Source organism: Geotrypetes seraphini, chromosome 1, assembly GCF_902459505.1.
Source record: "Geotrypetes seraphini chromosome 1, aGeoSer1.1, whole genome shotgun sequence".
Classification (NCBI taxonomy): domain Eukaryota; kingdom Metazoa; phylum Chordata; class Amphibia; order Gymnophiona; family Dermophiidae; genus Geotrypetes; species Geotrypetes seraphini.
The window spans coordinates 35673678-35698966 of record NC_047084.1 but is presented as its reverse complement, the minus strand read 5'-3'; the positions used below and the strand labels follow the sequence as shown (position 1 = coordinate 35698966).

General features: G+C 42.6%; 1 long non-coding RNA gene across 1 annotated transcript; it reads right to left on the bottom strand.

Annotated features, from left to right (window-relative positions):
- Nucleotides 1-1640: 1640 nt before the first annotated feature.
- LOC117352629 lies at nucleotides 1641-23551 on the bottom strand. Its single transcript, XR_004537740.1, has 3 exons — nucleotides 23477-23551; nucleotides 4414-4563; nucleotides 1641-4307 (listed from the first exon to the last, which is right to left on the bottom strand). It is a non-coding gene; the product is annotated as an uncharacterized LOC117352629 (long non-coding RNA).
- Between the last annotated feature and the right edge of the window lie 1738 nt (nucleotides 23552-25289).

The following is a 25289-nucleotide window of genomic DNA, read 5'->3' as shown; positions in this document are numbered from 1 at the left end:
GACCACCATGAATAGAGTTAACCCCAGATATTCATAACTGGGTCATTTCTTGGTCCAACTATTTATGCGCTAGACTTTGAGGCTTATGTAGGTCCTGGCTGATATTCATCCAGGACCCACATAAGATTATCTATCCATGTCCTGATTCTACTTTTCAAATCTCCTACCCCCAGAACAACAAACCCCCCCCTTAACATCCTGCTCCCATCCCCGAGCCTGCAGTATCCCCTCCTTTCCGATCCTCCCCCCCTGAAGAAAATACCAGGAGGCATGACCCACTTAGGCTTCCCCGGGCCTACTTTTGCTGGTCCCTGGTAGTCTAAGGGGAAACCGACAGGAACGATGCCCACTAACTCTTGAAAAGGGCTGCTATGATTTCTGGTGGCAGCCTCAAATTACTTAAAGTACCATAGTACCTTAAGTACTGCGAGGTTGCTGCTAGAGGTTGCAGTAGCCATTTTCAAGAATGGCTAGCACTGGGCAGGAGTGAGTGGGCCAGATGCGGCAAAACCCAGACAACTACACTAATCATGATGCCAGCCGCGGAAGCCTAAGAGAACATATAGGACATTGCTCCTGCCTGTTTCTCCATAGACTACCAGGGACCAGCAAAGATAGGCGGAGAGGAGCTTATTGGGGTAGCAGGGTTTGAGCCTCCTGATGTGTTCTTCATGGGGTAGGAAGGATGATGTTAAGGGGGAGTATGCTGTTCCAGGAGTGGTAAGGAGGATAGGAAAATGGGGCGGGGCACTGGAACAAATATGTCACTATCAGGACACCAGCCAATATTTAGACCAGTGCCCAATTAATCTCATCGCATAAAGTTAGGACAGACATTTTGGCTGCCCTATCTTTATTCAGTTACCTAGCCAATTAGCAGATTGATTATCGTTGCTGTAGAGCTGCCAAATGGACCAGTCCACTCAGCAGAAGATTCAGGGTTCTCCCCTAGCCTGCCCTGTCCCACCAAACCCATTGCTCTGCTTTGCCTTGCCCATTGCTCCATCCTTGGCATAGCCGATTGGTAGCCAGAGGTAAAAGAAGTGGCCTCCCCGTCCTGTGGCAGCAGGAAATGCCTTCATAAAATGTAATTTGCTTCTGTGGGATTAGCAGCAGGAGATGAAAATTTCTGAAGGTGTTTCTTGTTGCTGTTGCACAAAAGGGCCACTCAGCGGGACATCGTAGTTCATTGGCGGAAGTTTGGGAAACTTGGCTGGTCTGCTGCTAACCGGCTAGGTCACCATACCACCTTAACTCTGCTCCCAGGCCGTTCAAAGGAATAACACTGGCCAACACTCATTTTGGTGCCTCAAATATTAGACCTGTGTCTGGGTATATTTGGACTGCTGATTCCAAAAATGGCACCAGTTTTCTCCTATCAGCTCTAGTTTTTGAGATACAGAACATACACTATAGCATATACCACTCTTCACTCTGCTCACTCATTAAAAAATCAGGATATTTTAATGTAGTGTTTAAATTAATATCTTTTAAGCATGAAGGAAACATATTAAAATTAAAAGAAATGTATACAACATGAAAATCTACTTATATCATACCAAAAGCACAAGTTTATGATACAAGCTTTCCAGTCATTCGACACTCAAGAAGCTCCTTTTGTAAGACTTCCAAGAGTGGGATCTGCCAGGATAATCCTGCAGCATAAGATTCTAACAATAGTCTGCCATTGGTATCTGGCTTCCATTGTTTTTATGTCTTGGTAAAATCTTTCAACTTGCTCTTCGCTTAAGGCACCAAGATTCTCTGGAAAGCGATCTAAGTGACTGTGCAGATAATGGACTTTAGCACTCATGTTACAGCCAAGCCTGTTGAAATGAAATAGCATATTTTGTACTAATTGTATGTCATTGTCTGTCTTCTTGTTGCCAAGAAAGTTTTTCACAACAAGAACAAATGAAGATCAGGCACATGATTCGATTTCATTCATTGATGCTATGAAATGGGGGTCGTTTATAAGTTGGCTAATCTATGGACCATCAAAAATTTCTGCCTTTAGTTTTCCCATGGTAAATCTAGGTATCATATGTGCTTTGTATTCAAAGCACGAACAGTCTTTATTCAAAGCCTTTACAAATTGTTTCATCAGACATAGCTTTATATGTAGTGGTGGCAGTATGATTCTATCTCATGCTACCTAAGGTTCATTGATTACATTTTGTCCTCCAACCACCATATATTCCCTCAGAGGCCATTCTTTAATGTACGACGCCATCTTCATGATTTCCCCTTTTAGAAAATGGTCTACAAAAATCGAAAGAGGTTCTAAGAGAGACCCCCGAGAAGACATTATCGGTCTTCCGGGGGGATTGGTGATACTCTTGTGGATTTTGGGTAACACATACAATACTGGAACTATTGGAGCTTTTCTGTTCAAGAATTTATGGTCTTTATGTGTTAAGAATCCATCTTCGAGACCTTTATTTGTTTCCAAAAGTATTCTTCGTTGGAGACGTTTGGTAGGATTCAAAACCAACTTCTCATAGACTTCATTATCGTTTAATTGTCGATATATTTCATTGGAGTAATCTACCTTATTCATTACAACTATAGCACCCCCTTTATCAGCCTTCTTGATGACAATTGAAGAATCATTTTTGATGTCAACTAAAGCCTGTTTTTCTTTAATATTTAAATTTGATTGATATCGTGTGTTCTTATCAGACCATTGTTTTATGTCTCTTTGTACTGCTTGAAGGCACTAATGATAGGGTCCATTGGAATAGGTGGAAACCAAGTGGACGGAGGGTTAACTATCGTTTTATCGGGGATTGCAACAGTATTATTGGAAAAAACTTTAATTTGTAACTTCCTGAGGAGTTTCTCCAAATCGATGTTAAACTGAAATTAGTTGAAGTTGGTAGTAGGAACAAAAGAGAGACCGTGGGTCAATAGTGATAATGCATTCTCGACTAATATTTTATTTGACAAATTAATTACCACTGACTCTGACGTGTCTGTGACCTGGTGTTTGGTCTGCTTCGTGGTGTTCCTCTTCGGCCTCTGCCCCGACCTCTCCTGTTGGCCTGACCTTTGGATAAAAAAGAAGAGGAACCTGAACTGCTACTGGTATTTATAGAGGTGGATGATCCGTCAGAACTACCGTCTTCTGAAGCTTCGTCATTTTTCTGGGAATCTTTCTTGAACATCCACGGATAAATTCTGCAGTTAATATAATCTTGTTCGTCCCTTTTAAATTTACGTAATTTGTTCTTCTTGATAGATTCCTTGAATTTGGACATATTTTCGTTGAGATTTTTATATTGGGAGTTAAACTCCTCGGTTGACAATGTGCTTTTAAACTGAATCAAATCGGTGTCTAATTTAGCTTTCTGTTCATTGATGGCTATTAAGAGCATGCACAAATTCAGCAGTTTGCCAGCGCCATTTTTTTGATTTGCTAACTGCAAGTCAAGCTGTTCACAGTGAGTACCGATATATAATTTAAAATTTGTTTCACTTGGCTGTCAATTTCAGAGCAGAATGTAATAGTGTATGTTCTTAATCTTTTCTACAGCCTGAACTTCTTGACCCCCGAAGAAGCCTTAATCGGCGAAACGGGTCCCGTCGGGCCATTTTTGGTTCACAGGCTAGGCATTATTGCCACAAACACAGCGACTTGATAAAGATAAGTGTCGCTAGTTATTCATTTATTTATTTGTTTGGTTATTATATTTCATAGCCGCACAGAAAACAAAAATCTGTATGAAAACCCAATGAAAGAAATACTGTACACCTGCCATTAGCTGTTTCAATGACATTATTGAACAGTGCAGGATCTTAGGGTTTCATACACAAAAAAAAGTTCACTTTGATTGTCGCAGTCAAGTGTATCACAAGTTCATTTGGTTTGTTGTTCTATCATTAGTGAACTTGTTACTATTGTGCTTGCAAGAAGAAAATTAACCATCTTCAAGTCTATACAAATCACCCATTGATGTTGTTGTTAATTTATCTTTTCCAAGACTAAAGAGATGGCCTTGTATTCTTCTTTCATCCTGGTGGCATGACTGATTGAAATAGAGCCAAATTTGTTGCCATTATTTAAAAGAACACATGTCAAACTACGTTTTGAATTGTTGATGAAAAGATGCCACTCACTTGGGTTATATTCTGAAAGACCCATTTTCTTCAGAAGGTTTCCGATGTCATTGCCTAATACTAAGTTGTTGTCTTCGGTAAAGAATGGCAGCAAGTCCTTTTCTCTCCTTCAATAAAATGTAATTTTCGTTCTAGGCTGAAGTACATTATTTTCCTTTAGTCTGTAGGCAAGCAGTTCAGAAGACCCCCTGCAAAGATTTAAATCCTTGATCAGATCACTCAAATCATTCTGGTCAAAATGTTCACTATGTGAAGTTGTTTGGGAATCACTGTCACTGCCCTCACTTTCTTTACCTTGTATGATATCAGGCATGCAAGACTCATCCTCTGAGAGCTGTAGTAGTTCACGGAAATGTAGAGTGGGTACAAGATCTGAGTGCAGAACAGGTCTTCTGGCTGAAGGTAGATCAGGATAAGACCACGTATCATGATTTCGATTGATGCCTATGATATTAACAATACAAAAATAAGAGTCATTGAAGTGTTTTTCTTGTTCCCTCCAAACCATTGGTACTCCAAATTTCAGACAGCTTCTCTTTCCATTTGTTCACTGGCACAGATGCTTCATATAAGTTTTGCATACAATCCCCCTCCTTTACAAAGGTGCGTTAACGTTTTTAGCGCCGGCTGCAGCGGCAACAGCTTGGACACTCATAGGAATTCTATGAACATCGGAGCTGTTTTCACGGCGGCCGGCACAAAAAAATACTAGCGCGCCTTTATAAAGGAGGGGGAATATGAGGAGCCCATGGCTTATCTTGATCTCCAAGCTTGTTACCAAAATAACATACATATGCTCTTTTTACAAACTTAGAAATAGGTTTCCTACTGTTGTGCTCCGTCCCTGGCAGTGTTCAAATCCAAGCTAAAGGCCCACTTTTTTGAAACTGCTTTCAACTCTTAACTCCCCCTCACTGCTGTCAGATACCTATACCCACTATAATCTCCCCAACCCTGTGCTATCAGATACCTATACCTACTATAACCTCCCCAACCCTGAAATGTCCTGTCAAAATTAGATTGTAAGCTCTTCTGAGCAGGGACTGTCTATTGTAAGTTAAAATCTACAGCGCTACATACGCCTTTCAGCGCTATAGAAATAATAAATAGTAGTAGCTTTCAGTGTGCACTCCCCATAAATATAGCAAAATACGTTGGGATGATTCAAGCAGCTCTGTTTTGAAGTAGCCATAACCTCTATGGTGTTTGTTCTGCAAAAATGAAATGATATGAGTGGGAATATACACACACCTCCTATACAGTTGTTACCTTTTACAATCTAGTTTTTTGGATGTAAAACTACAGTTGTAAATATGTAAACACTCTCACTATATCTGCTAACTTGTATGCAAAAACACAAACCAGGTAACAGAAGACAAAGTTGAAAAACCCGTTAGAATTTAAATCTATGTGCAACTGTTTTAAACAGATCAGGTTGAGAAACCTTTGAAATACAAATTTATGTAGTCTAAGGAAACCATGTTTACCATCTAATTTTTTGCACATAATTATGTAATATAACAGACCAAAGGCGATTTTATCATTTGAGCTTTACCTTTTTATGTCAGTGTGCATTATAGCAAAGGAAGCAGATGAATAGTTGTGAAACAAAGGTCATTATAAACAAAAAAAATGTGGGTAATTTAAATACATAAATTTCCTATTCAAAAAAGAAAGCTTGTTATGACATCCCAATTCTGCAGAAGACATTTTTTAAACAGTGGTAAAAAAATCAATAAATTCAACCATAACTAAGAAACTAGAGCTGATGAAGTCTATCCAAAGCAATTTTCTGAATCAGTGCCCCAAATAACCCCAGGAACAGGTCAAAAACCCAAGGCACCAAGAACTTTTTTTTTTTTGGCCTGTGAAATCAAAGCATTGGTGTGCAGTAGGCAGGGGCAGACTAACAGTATGGGAAACAAGCACTGTCTGAGGGCCCAGAATGGCAGGGGGCCCAGTGCCTCTCCCTCTGTGAACCACTATATTTATTTATTTGGTTTTATCTCCCACTCTCCTCCCTACTCTGGGCTACATTAAACTGTGTTTTCCAAGGAGGTTCCCTGGCAGTGGCAATAATTCATAGCTCCTATTTGAAGTCTTCTGGAAGCCTCTCTTCTGCTGTGATCCACCCCCTTCTGATGTAATTTCCTATTTATGCAGGGGCAGCCTGGGACAGAAGAGAGGCTCCAAGCAGGATGAAAACAACAACTGTAAGTTACTGCCACTGCCGGGGAACCTCTTTGAAGAACAATTTAAGGCAGAGAGGAGGGGGGTTGGAGAGAGAGAGGGGGAGGTAGAAAAGAAGAAAGAGAAAATTGCTGGAACTGTGAGGAGGGGAAGGGAGGGAAGAAAAATAAAAATGCTGGACTCATGGGAGGAGAAGGGACTAAAACGGGAACTCATGGCAGCCATTTTCAATGACGGCTCTGCACAGGCATGAGTGTAGGAAAATTGCTCCTGCCCTGTGTCACCGCTAGACCACCAGGTAAGGTCCAGGACACAGGAGGGAAGCGAGGGTGGGTTAGAGTCTGCCCAAAAGTTATTTGCGAATTTTCCATATTCGCGGGCCGGCTCTGCCCCTAACTCCCGCGAATACGGAGGGAGGAATGTATTAATGATATACTAGATCTTCAGTATGTGTCACATAGGATTAAAAACTTATATTGATAAATCTTGCACTGTAACTATGTCAAATTTATCTTGTAAACTGTATATTATGTATATTGGTAGTTAGACTAAAACTTGTATTGAAAAACCTTGTTCTGTAATTGTGGCAAACTGTAACCTGTAAACTCTATATTATGGGGCTCATAATCATAAAATAAATACATCTCAAAACTCGCCTAAATCGGTACTTGGATGATCTAAAACACTGTTCTTCAACCGCCGGTCCGTGGACCGATGCCAGTCCGCAGAAAATTCCTGCCGGTCCGCACACGGCCGGTGAGATCGACGCCGTTAAATTTCCTGCCCTGGTGGTGTTGGCAGAAATCTGATGTTCCTCCCAGCCTCAGGCGATCAAGACAGGCTGCCGACGTTGGGCATTCCCTCTGTGAGTCTCGCCTATGCGGAAACAGAAAGTTGAAACAAAATAGGCGAGACTCAGAGAGGGAATGTCCAACATCGGCATCCTGTCTTGATCGCTGCCCCTGCCGAGTCGCCGAAGAGGGCCGCAGGGAAGGTGCAGGTAGAAGGGAGATGGTCAGCATGCGCCAGGGGGGTCAGCGTGTGGATTGGGGCCATCAGCAGCGTTTGTGCTGAGAGTCTGCCCACGTGCAAAATGCGGCGGGTAGGGGCCTCCGGTTCATCTTGGGCGGCAGGGCCTGGGGTGTAACACTGTTTTTGCCGGCTTGGGGGGGGGGGCGCGAATGTGCAGGGCATGCAGGAGCAAGATCATGGGGAGCCTTTGACAGTGGCTGTCTCCCCTCCCAGCAGCTCTCATACTTACCAGGGCAGTGATTCACTTCGGCACCTTCCCCTTTCCTCAGATGCGGCAATGGACCCAAGGCTGCCTAAGGAAATCACTGCTGCAGGCAAGTACTGAGAGCTGCTGGAAGGAGAGGAAGCCACTGTTGGAGGCTGGGAAGCTGCTGGTTAAAGGGAGAGCTGCTACTGGACCTGGAGGGAGGTAGAAGGAGAGATGCTACTGGGTGGGGAGGAGGGAAAGGGATGGGAAGAGAGTTAATGTTGGATAGGGGGGAGGAGGGAAGGAAGAAGGAAAAAAGGAAGGAAACAGCTGGCAGGGAGATTACAGGAGGGGAAGGGGGTCAGGGGTCAGGGTGGAATGGAGAGATCAGATGAGAGAAAGGGGAGAGAAAGAGGAATGAGAAAGTAGAGAGAGATTGATGCTGGAAAGGGGGTCAGCAGAGAAATGAGAGAGGGATAAAGATGCTAGATCTGGTGTAGGAGAGATAAAAATGAAGAAAGCAGTGAAGCTGGAATGAATGATATAAAAAGGAGAGAGGAGGCACAGGCTGGATGGAAAGGGGAGAGGGGAATAGAAAGAAGTCAGATACATATGGAAGGGGGAGAGGGCAGACAGTGGATGGAACGGACAGATGTTGGATTGAAGAGACAGGGCAGATGCTGGAAAGAAAAGAGTGAAAAGAAGATGAAAGCAGAGACCACAAAAGGTAGAAAAAAATAATTTTATTCTATTTTGTCATTAGAATATATCAGATTTGAAATATATATCCTGCTAGAGACATAACTGGGGACTGCAAAGCCCAGGCAGTGCTTCTTTAGCTTCCAGCTGGCTTAGGGCTCTCTCTGACCAGAGGGCACTCCCCTAACACTATTCCTGTCATGTGTGACTGCAGTATTCTGTTAGCATGATATTTCTGTGTAGCATTCTGTAATAATTTGGCTTGTTCAGTTTTCTTGATAGTAGAGGGGATATATGTGAAGGGGAGGGGAGACAGGGGTTTTGTTGGTCCTTGCTCTGTATATTTATATTTATAAAATGGCAATTGTACAGAATATTGTTTCTTTTTATACTTTAATAAAATACGTTCAAGATAAAATCATAACTGAGGCTTGTGCGGATGGGATCAGATGGTTTGTGGGGACCGAGCTTGTGGAGACGGGGCGGAAATGTGGTTTTTTTATTTCGGTCTTAGTAGTTTGCCGGTCCACAAAATAATTCTTTTATTTCTGCCCGTCCACGGGTGTAAAAAGGTTGAAAAACACTGATCTAAAAGACAGGTCGGCCAAGTGTCGATGATCAAAACGGGTTTTAAATGTATCTAAAAACAGCTTAGGCCTTTTCAGTGCTGCTGTAAACCCAGAGCGTCGGGAGCAGTGCAGAGCATTCAGCGCGCCAGCCTGTGCTAAAAACCGCTTTCGTGGTTTTGTAAAGGGGGTGTATGTTAGTTTAGGAAATGCACATCATGGAGTATTTGTATTATGTTCATTATAAAAGGAAATGCATTTCTGGTTTTATTTCTCTCTTAGTGGTGGTACATGCCTAGTTTGACTTCTTGGGGCTCCCAGTTCAATTTTTGTCATTATATCTCTATTTCTAATTTGTGATCCCTTATTCTGTATTTGATAAGGGTCTGTCTATGTTTTCTGTGTGACTGAGGTAATATATTCTGTGGGCAGGCTAAAATTCAGACAATAGATGCCCACATAATATCTGGAAATATATAATTGGTTCTTGAAATACAGCAGAGGCTATAGTAGCCAGTGTTCCCTCTAAGCCGTGTGCATGAGCATGTGCACATGGATCAGAAAGGAAGCACACCTGCCTAGCAACTATGCACACCTTTTAAAAAAAATTTTGGTGGCTTTATTGTGAAAATAGACTATGCCACACAAATTGAGTCAAGGCGGAAAACTTACACACAAAGGGACAAATTCTATAAACAGCATCCCGATTGTAGGCAGCAGTAGGTGTCCTACCACTGTCTAACCAGCCAATTGGGACGTATGTTTACTTTTTAAAAAAAAAACAAAAAAAAACCCCATAGGCATACAGCCTACACTATAGGTATCTGTCGTGGGTGCAGGTGACCCAAGGAACACTTGGGCATGGATGTGGTTTTGCCTGGAAGTGGCCTTGGTTGAGTTTAAGCAGCCCTAGGCATCTCCCTAGGGATGCGATAGGCACCTGAAATGTACACCAACAAAATGCTGACCTATTATTTTAAATCTCCCTGCTGCAATCAGCTGAGCAACCGTTACAGGGAACCTCCAAACCCTACCGCAAGTTGGCTGGCAGGAGGGATGCCCAATCTCTCCTGTCACCACCCCAGGACCCCCCCCCCCCGACACTGTCCACAGCAAGAGAGATGACCATCATGCTTCCAACCCAAAGCCCCCACCCGACACCATCCACGGCAGGAGGGATGCCCAATTCCTCCTGCTGCCAACCCAAAGCCCCCACCCGACACTGTCCCAGGCAGGAGGGGTGCCCAATTCCTCCTGATGGAACCCCTCCTGAAGGAACCTAATCCCTCCTGCCAGCAGCCCCCCAAACTCATGACCCCCCCCCCCCAATCTATGATTCCCCAGCCTTGAACCCCCACCCCAGTACCCCCCCCAGACCTGAACCTTCCACCCTGGCACCCCATAAAACCTCAAGCTCCCCAGACCTTTTGTAGTACAGCGGGTCAGAGGGATGCCTACTCCCTCTGGCCACCAGGCCCACCTCTTCACAATAGCGGGCCTTCCCCTTCCCAGTGCATCTCTCCACTGATACATATATGGTTATTTGCAAGTTTCATTGACTTTTTTACATGTGTAAAAGGTGCCTAAAGCATCTCCTTAATGTGATGAATAGTGTTGAATAGAAATGTTATTTGAAATATGTCTCAGTAGGCCACAGATGTTTCATTTTGCCTTTCAGCACGTTGCTGTAACCTTACACACTCTGTCTGGGTTTATTTTAAATCCCATATATTATGGTGCAGGGTTTATAATAAGCCATGCTTGAACTCATTTCCAGGAAAGAATTCCTGATATGTGTCAGGCTGCATTGCTTCTAGTACTGAACAGTGACTCTTTAAGTCATGGTTCCTCAGGCCACACTACAAGAGCTTACTGTGATTAGTTGGGCATGTTGTTATCTCATTTTACACACATGTAAAAAAAAGATAGATAGGTAGGTAGGTAGATAGATAAACTTGTTAGTATAAGTCTTCATTCTCTAATACTTTTAACAGACAGAATCCTATATGTTTGTTTATTGAGATTTACCATTCCATTTTTCCTTACAAGCATAGAAATGTATTCCAGCATTAAAGATCCTGAAAAAATATATACTGGATGAGTCAATAATGTAAATCAAGGCTCTTAAGCAAGAGAGGAGAATATTGGTTTGCAGGGGGAAAGAATTACCTCATACTGATACAGTATTTCTCTCTATGCCAGAACTTGTTCTGTGTAGCAACTCATTAATCAAAGAAAATCCAGAACAATGATTATGATGTGGATCAGTTTCACGATCCAAACATTCACATGCTGTGTGCTTGTCAGTCAGCACCGTTGGAAGATACATGTATGACTAAGAAACAATAAAACAGAATTTAGCAAACTAAAAATAAAGTTTGGGGGTCGATATTCCTAACGATTGGATTGGGCAGAAGAGGCTCCTGCTCAGTTAAATCAAGGTGATGGACCATGCCTAGATTTTCAGCGGTATTTGACTACCCAGGGCCACTGATAATCCAGTGTGATCATCATGGCATTTGCCAAATAGTGCTGGAACAGTCCGAGGATGGAGTCAAGAAAAGCCAAGAATTATGCAAGCACTGGTGATTCTTGCTCGCAAAGCTAACTGAGCATATAAAGGGTTACCAGACGTCCGGATTTCGCCGGACATGTCCTCCTTTTTGAGGACATGTCCGGAGGTCTGGACGGCTTATCAACACCCGGCACTCTGTCTGGGTTTTGAAAAGCTTTCTGTAAAAATCGTGTCGGGAAGGGGCATCCGAGCATGCTTGGATGCAACACGGTGATGTCACACGCACTGTGATGTCATTGCTTCGCATGCGTGGTTGCCGTCTGGGGTATGGAATGGGGCATGATATAGGCAGAATGGGGCTGAACTGGGGGCGTGTCCACGGGTCCGGATTTTCCTTTCAGGAAAATCTGGTAACCATAGGCATATAGGACCACAGGCAGTCCTGTGTCGGATTAGTTATACAAATACAGCATAAATATTGAGCATACCTGTATAATTCCTAGACACTGCCAAAGACAAGGCAGTGGCTATTGAGTGTGGGTGGCTGGATAGGATTCAGCATTGAATATCACAGTCTAAGGTACTTTATTACTAAGCTGTATTTGGCGCTAATGCATTATAATGCAGCTTAAATTGCATAATAAAGTATGCACTCGGGCATCTTCTGATAACTGCTAAATGTGTCCATGCACAAAAATATTTTCTTTTCAGGTGGCATATCAGGATGCAGAAAGTGGGCATTTCTGGGCTAAATAGCGTATCTACATTAGTGTGCACTAACTAGGATTACCATATTTGTGAAATCAAAAAAAGAGAACACATCACCCTTAAGCAATGAGTCAACCAGAAAGATAAAGAGAGGCTGAGAGAGAAAAGCCTTATGAAAGTTTAAAGAAGGGGTGTCCAACCTGCGGCCCGAGGGCCACATGTGGCCCCATGAAATATTTTTTGTGGCCCCGGTCGAGGGTGATGCAGTGTTTTCCTCTGCTGCCTCCGGGTGTTTACCGTCTTGATGGCTCCCTCCTCTGTCTTGCTGCAGTGTTTGCGCGGCCCCAGAAACATTTTTTTCAGCCAATGCGGCCCAGGGAAGCCAAAAGGTTGGACACCCCTGGTTTAAAGGATTGTTGTAGCCTTGAAAGTGGGGGCTGGGAAAGGAAAGCTTCTGGAAAAGGTTAAAGGATTATTGCAGCCCAGAAAGAGAGCCTAAAAGAAGGTCCAGGCTGGAATCCCAGTGAAAAAGAACAGGCAGAAGTATAGCTTAGGCATGGATTATGTGAAACTAGGTTTATTCACATAGTGAAGGATTATAGTAGTGCTAAGAAATAAGAGCACTTTATGCTGAATGCAAAGAGGGTAAGGGACAGAGTTACCACATGTCCTCTTTTTAGTGTCCGGATAGCTTTCACCCTTGTCTGGGTTTTCTCTGCAACAGTGAGGTGAGCCTGCTCCTGTCATCTTGCCCCAGAAGCCGCCTCTCTGGAGTGTCCTGCTTATGTGGGAACAGGAAGTTGCTCCAGAGAGAGAAGCACTGTCCCATGGGAGGAGGATTGGAGAAAGGTGGGGGGGGGGGGGGGAGAGAGAGAAGAAGCCGTAGGGGAGGGGTGTTGTTGGGAGAGAGAGAAAGAAAAACATTGGGGGAGGAAGGGTTGGAGCGAAGGAAAGAGAAGCACTGATCATTTTGCTACAGGCTTTATATTGAAGAGGAATTTTAATATTCTTTTTTCATTTTTGTAAACTTGTACAATTTTTGTACCATGCAATATGTGTTTGTTATCTTTTTTGTACGTTTATTTACTAAATTTCAACAAAATAATTGAACTTAAGAAGATGGGAAGGGGGACTAGGAAATGTGTGAAAGCTGGGACAGGGCAGGGGCAAGACTGGTGTTAGGTGGGGGGTCAAGGTGGGGAAGGTGGGAGCAAGACTGTTGGGTGGCAGGCTCAAGGAGGGGCTGGGGCAGAATCAGGTATCCTCTTTTTGGACATCACAAATATGGTAATCCTAGGAAGGGAAAAACTTCCTTGTGCAGTATTTTGCAACCCAAGGGAAGCGCTTCAGTAGTCTGAGAGCCTAAATGTAGCACATGTTGCATGCAGAGATGGGGAAGGGCGAAACCACCTTGTGCAGTGCTGTGCAAAAAAAAAAGAGAAAGGCACTGGCAAGCTGAACCTGGAAAAGGGGTGGAAGGCCTAGAGCAACTACTGCTGTGGAATAGAAAATGGCACGGTAAACATTACCATGGTCATGGACTGTGTCCGAGGACCACTTGGTATTTCCATGGTACCGGTAAACCATTCTGTGTTATTGTCGCGGAAATGGGAACCGATGGGCAACAGGCCACCCTCTCTGGACGTACCTTTAAAAACCTGGTGATCTCATGGCCTCTTTAGGGACAGGAAAGATCAACATGAAAATCCCACTACAGGTTGCTGTCAAGAGAATGGAGGATAAGGGGGGTCTCAGAAACCAACTTAGCTAAGGAATTACACCCAATACCAAGTTTCAATGGTTCATAGTTTCCATCACTGATCCTCTGACCTCCTCCTACTACTACTTTTATTAACTTATTGCTTACTGATTTATTAAATCATAAATATTTTTATTATCAGCCAGAAATTACTTATCTTAGAAATGCAGAGTTGCTGACAAGCCCAACGTGGCCCGTTTTGCCACTCATGTGGCATTTTCAAGGGTTCTCAGGACGCTCTGCCAATTTAATTGACCAAGAATTCCTAAAGTCTTCACTGCTTATCCCACACTGTATTACCTACCCTTCTTTGTAAATCACCTCAATCTACTTCCTATTGACCAAGAACTCCCAAAGCCTTCACTGCTTACTCCACATTATAAGACCTGCTCTTCCTATTGTAAATCGCCTCGACTTACTCTTATTGTAAACCCGCCCCTACAATGTTACCTTACTCTGTACAAACATTCATGTCCTCAAAGACTTCATTGGGTTTTTTTTCGCTGTATGTCCAGCTCTTTTTTATTGTAAACCGCCTCGAACTACCTTGGCTTTGGCGGTATATAAACAATAAATTATTATTATTATTATTATTATTAATTATGCATCCCACCTTACTTAGAGCCAGTTTTCCACTTTATATAGCATTCTAAATAATCCCACGAACTATCTTCTTAGATCTCTTCAGGGGAAGGAAAGATCCACAGTATTTCCTGCTCCCACCACCACTGGAACTACCACTAATAGAGTTTCAAAATGGCTGTCGAGACCACATGTGAAAGCTTTATGAGACTTCCATGTAGACCGGGCTAGTTCTGGGGGAGGGAGTAGGAATAACAGAAAGATTGCAACTCCCTCTCAGTACTAAGCCATACCCAAGTGAGACTCCTTCAGGACCCGCTCACGCATGAAATGGGACTTGTGCCCTAGGGTACCCCCTAATGTAACAATAGAAACAGAGAAAATGAAGACAGATAAAAGGGAAGGGGAAAAGGACTTGTATACTGCTTTTTTGTGATTACACATTCATATATACAGGTACGTATTTTTTATCTGGGGCAATGGAGGATTGCATGACTTGCCCAGTGTTACAAGGAACAGCACTGTAATTTGATACCACAACCTGAGGGCACTAAAGCAGCAGCCCTACCACTAGGCCACTCCTTACCTCCAAAGACCATACCATACCATGCGATTTACTCACTACAATCCCTTCTTTTCTCTTAGAGATTCTATGTACTTGTCCTAAGCTTTCTTGAATTCAGATACAGTTTTTGTCTCCACCACCTCCACCAGAAAGCCATTTCACAAATTCACCACTCTTTCTGTGAAGAAATATTTCCTCAGGTTGCTTGAGTCTATCCTGTTTCACCTTTATCCTATGTCTCCTCATTCCAGAGCTTCCTTATGATTGAAAAAGACTCACCTCCTGGAAATTCAGTGGTACTTAACAGAATAGTTCCACTGAATATTGTCTCTGACCGCCAAAGCACTAATCAGCTAAGCCCAGGGATGGAGCATGGGTTGAGCCAGCACTTAATTGTTTAGCAAAGATATTCAGTTTGCTAACTGATTAAGAGAACAGATAAGTTAGGACCTGCTAAGCTGTGTACTGATCTGAATAGTGGCTGATATACAGTTAGCTTTCAGGTAATAGCCCAGATATTCAATGCTGGAAACAGGATGTGCCCCTGATATCTGGGGTTAACTCAGCCTGCAGCTACAGTATGAGCAGCTTACAAGCTGCTTACCATTCTGACTGAATGTCAACCCCTATATCTAGTGTGAGTGGCAAGCAGGAACTCTAAAAGAAATAGCAAAACTTACAGATCATGGGTACTGTCAATGTTCCCTTTAAGTTGTGTGGGAGCCCTCCAACCACATTCCTGCCAATGAGAAAGTGATGCTTCAATATTGTGTTTTCCATCACTAAAGACAGGCACGTCTTCTGGAGTTCTGTAACATTTCCCTGCCCCTTGCTATTGAAAGTGTATTTTGAAACAGCACCACCACCGGCAAGAATGTTGGTGGCGGACTGCTGCACAGCTTAGAAATTGTGGCAGAGTTGTAGTAGAATGCCTGCACACTATTTCCTGACTTGCTCTATATGTGACTTCGACAATCAGTGTTTCACTTCTGTGAAAATTATTGTACTTTCCAAATTATCGCATATAGTAGACGCTTTCACAACACCATGCTATCTACAACATACAAGTCACGTCGCCTCAATTTAGCTTATTTGTTGGCCAACTGTTATCAAACATTTACATAGGTCTAAATCATGATAACGCTGCTGTAGACCATCTGGGATTAAAGTTTAACTTTCTACCTCGTGTCTCATCAGCATTGACTCATCCACTGCTTTATCACATTAGAAGTGAAATAGTGACAACAGGAGAATATTTTAATTCAGTTGCTACTATCAGCATTGATACTAGAAGAGAGTGGCATAAAATATTGCAGACATATTGACCTCTTGTTGGTTGGACGCATGAATCAATGAATGATTAGCAATGTGACACAACCTGCTCAACGTCAAACTCACATTGAGAAACAGAATAGTTTCATGTGCTTGTAGAAGTCTTCCTTCAGGTTTAGTACTTGAAAGAGGTACTGAAATTTATCTAACACTCTCTGGAGAGAATGACACGGGGACAAATGTTTCCCCGTCAATGCAGGAAACTCAATTGTCCCATCCCCGCAAGTTTTCTCGCTGTCCCTGTCCCTTCTCCATTCCTGTAAGCTCTGCCTTAACCGCACAAGCCTTGAACCCTTATGATTTTAAAGTGTTTGAGGCTTGTGCAGATGAGGACAGAGCTTGCAGGAATGGGGCTTGCACATTTTTACTGGTTCCTTTTCAAAGAGAAAAAAGGGAGTAGATTTCTTTGAAAATTTGCATAAAGTGGAATATACAAAATGTTACCATGTAAATTATACTTTTTTTTTAAATTTACCCCCTAGATCCTAAGACAAATGGAGTGGATTAGATATAGGAATCAAGATGCAAGGCTGTCATTCTCATCAACAGAATTTTGCCAAGATATTAGATATAAAGGGTCACTGCTAGGTGGCACTGTGAGAATGAACTTTGAAGTAAAAGAAGAGTATTACAGAAGAAGGGTGGAGAGCAATGTTGCTGTGAAAACTGGTTTAATAAAAAGTTCCTATTTTACCAAAGTGCTTCAAGTATTTTATGTGAGTGATTGACCAATTTCCATGACAGAAATGAACAACCTCATAATATACTTCCAGTAGTATCATCACCAGTTGTAATATCTAACGTATTGAACAAGACGAGGTGCAGGGCCTTGCAAGTGGTGCAAGATGCAGCGGCTAGATTGATAACGGGAACGTCGAAATATGCTCACATCACACCTTACCTTCAACAATTACACTGATTGCCAGTTGCATTCAGAGTCTAGTATAAAGCAGTGATGATTTGTCATCAATCCTGTATGGTACAATCCCCACACTCAACGCATCAATGTACTTTGGACTGGTTATCTATGTGAGTGACAGTCAAGATGGCAAAATAGCATACGTATTTTAAAAAAAAAAAAAAAAAAATCAAATCTACATGTGTTCTTCCACTACATTGACCTAAACACTCCCACAAAAAACATCTCTTAATTGTGCCTAAAAATACATATACTGTGAATGACCATATGCATTCATAGCTCCTCTAAGGAGGATAATTTCCAACCAAGCTATTTTGCTCTGATAAATCATTATCTACACACATGAATGGTTTTAAATATTACATAAGAACATAAGCATTGCCATACCAAACAGACCAAAGGTCCATCAAGCTCAGTATCCTGTTTCCAACAGTGGTCAGCCTAGATTCTAGTACCTGTCAAGATCCCAAAAGAGTAAAACAGAGTTCATGTTGCTTATTCCAGAAATAAGCTTTGCCCATTTTCTGTTACTAATTAGCAACATTCAGATTAAGAACATAAGAATTGCCATAATGGGACAGACTGAAGATCTATCAAGCCCAGTATCCTGTTTCCATGGTTTCCCCAAGACTTTTTTTGGAACGGGCAGTGAATACAATAAGAAAATCGTGATTTAAAACAAGTCTTTCTGACTAGTTATTTAAATCGTGATTTAAATCAAATCCACCCCGATTGTGAGACTCGAGGAGGAATATGTAGAAGCTGATAAGGATAAGGCAGAAATGCTTAATAAATATTTCTGCTATATGTTCACAGATGATGGGCTGGAAGTAGGGCCTCAGAGGGCAAACATAAATAGGAAGGGAAGTGTGGTAGACCTCTAAAAATTTTCAGAGGCATATGTTTGTGAGCAGCTTGTTAAACTAGAGGTGGATAAAGCGATTAAAAACTATGGGACTCGTAATCGAAACATAAACACGTCTAAAAATCTGCCCAGGTTGGCACTTGTACAACCTAAAAGACAGGTCATCCAAGTACCAATAATCAAACTGACTTTCTGGGTGTTTCTAGAGACTTTTTAGGCCTCTGAATGCCGCTGTATGCCCAGAGCTAAAAGAGGCATATCTGGAGGAGTGGTTAGGGTAGTATTTGGACAGGCTGTGGGCCAACCTAGACTTAGTTGTCCTGCAAGGACAGTTGAATGTATCACGAGATTTCCTGGATGAAACTTATATGTTGTGAGTTACACGATGTAAAAGGAGGTATGAGTGCCAAAAAGGTATCCAAAATGACCAGATAACCCCTGCAAAGACAACGTAAAGACCCACACACACTCCCCCAGTGATCACAGACCCCCTCACACTGCCACAAATATCAGAATAAAAATGTACATACCTGTCTCCGGAACATCAGCACCTGATATAGGAAAGCCTAGTAGAGCTGCATACAGGTGTCTTAAGTAGGGGGGTGGGCTAGTGAACTATAGATAGGCGAACCCAGGTTCATAAGCCACTCTAACCACTACATTCATGGTGGAAAATGTGAGCCACCCATACCCTACTGTACTGCCATGTTGGTGCCACTTGCATCCATAAGGGCTATTGGGGTTGTAGGCAGGTGGGTATAGTGTATTTTGTGAGGTTCACCATATCCTGTAAGGGAGTTCTGGTGAGATATTTATGTGGCACCCTTTTTGTGAAGTTCACAGCATAAGAATATGAGAACATAAGAATAGGCTTACTGGATCAGACTAATGGTCCATCAAGCCCAGTACCCATTCTCATGGTGACCAATCCAAGTCCATAGTACCTGGCCAAAACCCAAGGAGTAGCAATATTCCATGCTACTGATCGAGAGCAAGCAGTGGCTTCCTCCGTGTCTTTCTCAATAATGGACTATGGACTTTTCCTCCAGAAAATTGTCCAAACCTTTCTTAAAACCAGCTACACTATCCGCTCTTACCACAACCTCTGACAATGCGTTCCAGAGCTTAACTATCTCTGAATGAAAAAATATTTCCTCCTATTGGGTTTAAAAGTATTTCCCTGTAACTTCATTGAGTGTTCCCTAATCTTTGTAATTTTTGACAGAGTGAAAATCGATCCACTTGTACCGGTTCTACTCCACTCAGGATTTTGTAGACTTCAATCATATCTCCCCTCAGCCGTCTCTTTTCCATGCTGAAGAGCCCTAACCTTTTTAGTCTTTCCTCATACAAGAGAAGTTCCATCCCCTTTATCATCTTGGTCGCTCTTCTTTGAACCTTTTCTAGTGCCACTATATCTTTCTTGAGATAAGGAGACCAGAATTAAACGCAATACTCCAGATGAGGTCGCACCATGGAACGATACAGGGGCATTATAACATTCTTAGTCTTGTTAACAACCCCTTTTATAATAATTCCTAGCATCCTGTTTGCTTTTTGGCTGCTGCCACACATTGGGCGGATGGTTTCATGGTATTGTTTACGATGACACCCAGACCCTTTTCTTGGGTGCTAACCCCCCAAGGTGGACCCTAGCATCCGGTAACTGTGATTTGGGTTATTTTTCTCAATGTGCATCACTTTGCATTTGTCCACATTAAATTTCATCTGCCACTTGAACACTCAGTCTTCCAATTTCCTAAGGTCTGCCTGCAATTTTTCACAATCTGCATTAGTTTTAACAATTTTGAACAGAGTAGTGTCATCTGCAAATTTAATCACCTCACTCTTCGTTCCAATTTCCAGACCATTTATAAATAAGTTAAATCACTCCGGTCCCAGTACAGATCCCTGCGCCACTCCACAGTTTACTCTCCTCCATTTAGAAAAATGGCCATTTAACCCTACGCTCTGTTTTCTATCCGATAATCAGTTCCTAATACACAACTGAACTTTGCCATCTATCCCATGTCTCTTTAATTTTCTCAGCAGCCTCTCATGAGGAACTTTATCAAAAACGTTCAGAAAATCTAGATACACTACGTTAACCGGCTCACCTTTATCCACATGTTTATTCACACCCAGTGGTGTACCTAGCATATGTGACACCCGGGGGCCCATCATTTTTTGACACCCCCCCTATCTGTATGAAAAACATGATTTGTAGTAACAATTCACACGTTACACAAGAGTGTATCTAGGAAAAGACAGCATCTTACATACTGCAGTGAGCAGTACAACATCAATACAGCATTGTAAAACTAAACAAGCCAGACTAGTGCAGATAAATCCTGCATAGTCAATCCTATCAGAAAACCATGTCTTTCGAACACACAGATCACAGAAAACACCTTTGCCTAGTATGGAATATGTAATCAAAATCTAATCCCTCCCCCTTTTACAAAACTGTAGTGCAGTTTTTAGCCACGGTGGTAACAGCTCAGATGCTCATAGAATTCTAAGCATCAGAGCTGTTACCACCATGGCTGGCGCTAAAAAATGCTCTACAGTTTTGCAAAAGGGGGGATAAAATAGAAACATGTAGACAAAATTGAACTACTCGACGAGGAGGAACGCAGACCACCAAGGGGAGACGTCCCCAGAGATCATGACAGTGAGTACTAATGTTTTCAATTTATCTCATAGACCCTTGTCTGATAGGGAGGTATCTATCTTGTCCTAAGGGGTTGTCCTATGTTCCTTTTACAAATTATAATCCTTTAGACACCAGAATAAGTCTATACAAGCTGGTCAGAAAATGTAATCTAGCTTTATTTTTTCAAGACCAAGAACAACCAATACGGGATCCGCATGAACTCCACAGACCATCTACTTGGAATCCTCCAGGGGCATTGGACCCCCATTTACAAGTTTTTTATAATCTGGTGGATCGTGATATTAACACCTTGGAAAGTAGACCCGCTTGTATACAACGTAACATTTCTGCTACCCATTTTCAAACTATTCGGGAGTTGGCTCAAGATACCAATATAGTGATACGTTCAGCAGACAAGGGTGGAGGCATAGTGGTGATGAACACTGAAGCTTATGTGAGTGAAGCTAGACGCCAGTTGGATGATACAAATTTTTATGAACCTTTATTGAGTGACCCCACCATGGAAATTATGGCAGGTATTCAACATGTGTTATTACAAGCCTTGGAGAGTGGAATTATTACAGAAAGAGAATTTCGGTTCTTACGTCAAGACCATCCTGTTATACCAGTAATATATTTTGTTCCTAAAATACACAAAAACGCATCTAATCCTCCAGGTCGCCCGATTGTTTCTGGCATAGGTTCAGTTTTGGAACCATTATCACAATTTGTGGATTCTTATCTTAAGCACTTGGTTCCCACAGCTAAATCGTATGTAAGAGATTCAACTGACATGCTCAAATTTTTGCAGGAGTGCAATTCGGTGCCCCAAGGAGCCATGTTGGCCACTTTGGATATCACGGCTTTATATACAAACATTCCCCAAGCAGCTGCTATTGTGGTTATTCGAAAACATCTCAGCACTTTAAGCTTACCCTCAGCGAGACTTGAATTTTTGGTTAACATAGCGAGCATAGCTTTGGAAAAAAACTATTTTCAGTTTGATATGGACTTCTTTTTACAGATCAAGGGCACCGCCATGGGTGCGACTATGGCACCCTCAGTGGCGGGCCTTTTTGTGAGCGATTTTGAGGAACAACATGTATATACCTCGTCATTTTTTCAGTTTATTTATACATGGAAATGATACATTGACGATATTTTTGTAATATGAACCAGCACGGAAGAGCGCTTGCATGACTTTGTGTACTGGTTAAATTCTTGTGATTTGAATTTGCAATTTACAGTATCTGAGTCACGTTCAACCATTGCTTTTTTGGACATTCTCATTCATCTGGATCAGGGCCATTTCAACACAACCATATTTTGTAAGGACACAGATAGAAACAACCTTTTGAGGTTTGACAGCTACCATCCTAGGCACTTGCGTGTCAACCTTCCGGTGGGCCAATTTTTACGTTTGAGACGTCTGTGCAGCACTGTGGAAGAATATAAATCCCGTTCAGTGGAGATGTGGCGGCGGTTTGAAGAGAAGGGATACCCCTCTCGGGTCATCAAAAGAGCCTTTAAAAGAGCCCTGTATGCGCAACGGGATCATCTACTCCTTTCCTCTAGAGATTCCAATGAGCCTAGGATGGTATGCACCTTGCCATATTCCTATAGAGCATTTGATATCAAAAAAATCATCAAGTCTTACTGGCATATTTTACAGGTGCATGAGCCATTGGAACAGTTTCCTATTTTTGCATACTCCAGAGGCAAGAACTTAAGGGACCGGATCACATCTTCCCAGTTTATACAGGTGAACCAACAAATGTATCCTCAATTTTCAGCTACACCTAAGGGGCATTTTAAATGTGGGAGGTGCAGTGTTTGCCCACATGTCATGGAAACCCAGCGGGTGTCTCATCCAGTCTTACATAAGTCATATGATCTCAAACATCACACGAATTGTAGTACTGAGGGAGTAGTGTACATGATCATATGCCCGTGCCAATTGTTGTATATTGGACATACCACCCGGACTATCCGGGTTCGAATCACGGAACACCTCAGTAAAATCCGACGAGGGGATTTGGGAGCTCCCCTTACACAACATTGGCAAGCGCTGTCTCACTCCCTTGAAGATTTAAAGTTTGTTGTATTGGAAGCCCCTACTCTCTATAGGGGCGGGAATAAACAAGCATTACTATGGAAACATGAACAAGCCTGGATTTTCCATTGGCAGACTGTCAGCCCGGCAGGTTTGAATAAAGAAGTGGAATGGTGGGCGTTCCTCCACTAAGATTGACAGGTGTATCTGTACATATAGTGGGAGTTTAGGAAGAAGTTTCTCTATCAGGAAGTGATGTAATCATGGGTGAAGAGGAAGGTACCACCGGCAGCGATGTAAAGTTCAGTGAGTGTTTATCTGTATAGTTTTCTTTTAAAACAATGTATCATCGAAAGCACTCTCTTGCATTGGCAGGAAGAAGTTTTCACTCAGTTCCAGCTTGTTTGGCGGCTCTCTGAAGAAGCCTTGCGGCGAAACACGTTAGAGCCCGCTGGAGTGAGACAGCTTCCTAAAGCACCCATGCAAGCTAAGTTCACATTTTTGAAAAAACGCTGAAGTTATTATTTTGTTCACATGATTGTTTTGGGACATTAACTCAATTTTTGGAAAAATTGGTTCACTTTATTCTTTCTAACACGGGAGAGGATGCAATGATAGAACACTGAAATGTCTATAGGGGCATGTCCCCATTAGCATTTATTCCACCTTGTTTTTCAAGGTTCTGAGCACCTCTCAGGTTGAAAGTTTATATATTTAAGTGAAGTTTACCTTATTTGTTCTTCCTTTCCAGTTTTGTTGACAAAATTGAACCACCAAGAAGCTGGACTCTGCATACAATGCAACACCACAGAAAAAGCGATGCATCTCCCCTAAAGCAAAAAAATAAATAAATAGAATTTTTTTTCTACCTTTTCTTCTCTGGTTCCTTCTTTCCTCATCTTCTTGTCACTCTTCCTTTCATCCACTGTCTACCCTCTCTCTGCCCTTTCTATATGGCATCTTCTCTCCTTCTTTGCCCCTTCCATCTCTCCCTTCACCCCTATTGGTCGGGCATCCATCTTCTTCTCTCCCCTCCTCCAATGGTCTGGCATCTCTCTCCTCTTCTTCCCTTCCCTCTCCCACACCCCCATGGTCTGGCATTTCACTCTCTCTTCTCCCTTCCCCCCACCTCCATCAGCATCTGCCCCCATTCTTTCCCTCCAAACCAATTCCATCCAGTATCCTTTCCCTTTGTTTCTCTCCCCTTTCCCTGGACACCAATTACATCAGAATCTGCCCCCTTTCTCTCCCTCCACCACCCTTCCATACCACTCTGACTCCCTTTCTCTCCCTCCAAACCAGCAAGGTCCCCCGATGACTGTATCTGCTGACTCTGCTTCGGAAGAAGTAAGTGACATCAGAGGGGGTGGACCAGCAGACGCAGGGAGTTGCGGCAAGGTCCCACGATGACTGCAGCTGCCGGTCAACCCCCCTATGACATCACTTACTTCTTCCAGAGCAGAGTCAGCAGACGTGGGACCTTCCTGCACTTCAGCGTGGCAGATGACTCTGCTCCGGAATAAGTACAGCAGCTGCACTGAGGTGCGGGTCCCATTGAAGAGTAGGGCGTGCACCCAGGGTGGTCTGTCACCCCCTCCCGCCCCGCCCTTGGGATGCCACTGTTCACACCTTCAAAGAAGTCAAGCAAATTGGTGAAGCAAAATCTCCCTCAGCTGAACCTATGCTGAATCCATCTCATTAAACCATGTGTGCCCCGATTTTATTTTATTTATTTATTTTTGCCCTGTAAGGTGCCCCACTGTTCTGTTGCCATATCTGGGTGGCCAATCTATCAGAATGCTGGCCCCTCCTACAAATGTTGTTGTTATGGGCTTTTGGGACTTAGATGAATTTTTGATCAAAAATGTGGAATAAAGATAGATGTACTGGCAGTATGGATGATCAATGGCCTGGATGTCCAGATAGGTGATTTTGGAAAAAAACAAAATTCTAGACATATTTTTCAAGAATGGACATTTTACCAATGCTGACTTTGAGCATCTGGCAACATATGTCTGAATTGGATTTAGACGTTTCTTTTGATTATGCCCCTCCACCAGGATAGTTAGTGATGCTGAATATCTGAATAGAGAGCATTAATAGACCACCAGCATTAACCAGATAGTGGACTGAATATTGCCACTATCTGGATAACTCATCTGGAGTTTGCACTGGATCACTGCTCTACAAATGATTCCTGGAACCACCTATGTTCTATCTCGGCCCTATCTGGATAGTGCTAGGTGTTCAGTAATAATTTTCAGCAGCAATATCTTCTGTAGCTATCAATGAAAAGCACTGGATAGACCTGGCCAGTGGCACTTATCCAGACAACAGGCTATCATCCAGATAAGTGCTTTTAAATATTGGGCCACTACTTTTTCAGCTCTACAGAAATGACAAGACAGGAAAAGAAGAAATTCCTGTTCTGCAGATTGCAAAAATTGTGTTAGAAAAGAACATGCACCAAAATAATTTAGGTAGATGATATTTCACGTACCTTCTGACTCCCAAACAGCCCAGTGTCTCAGGAAACCAGCTT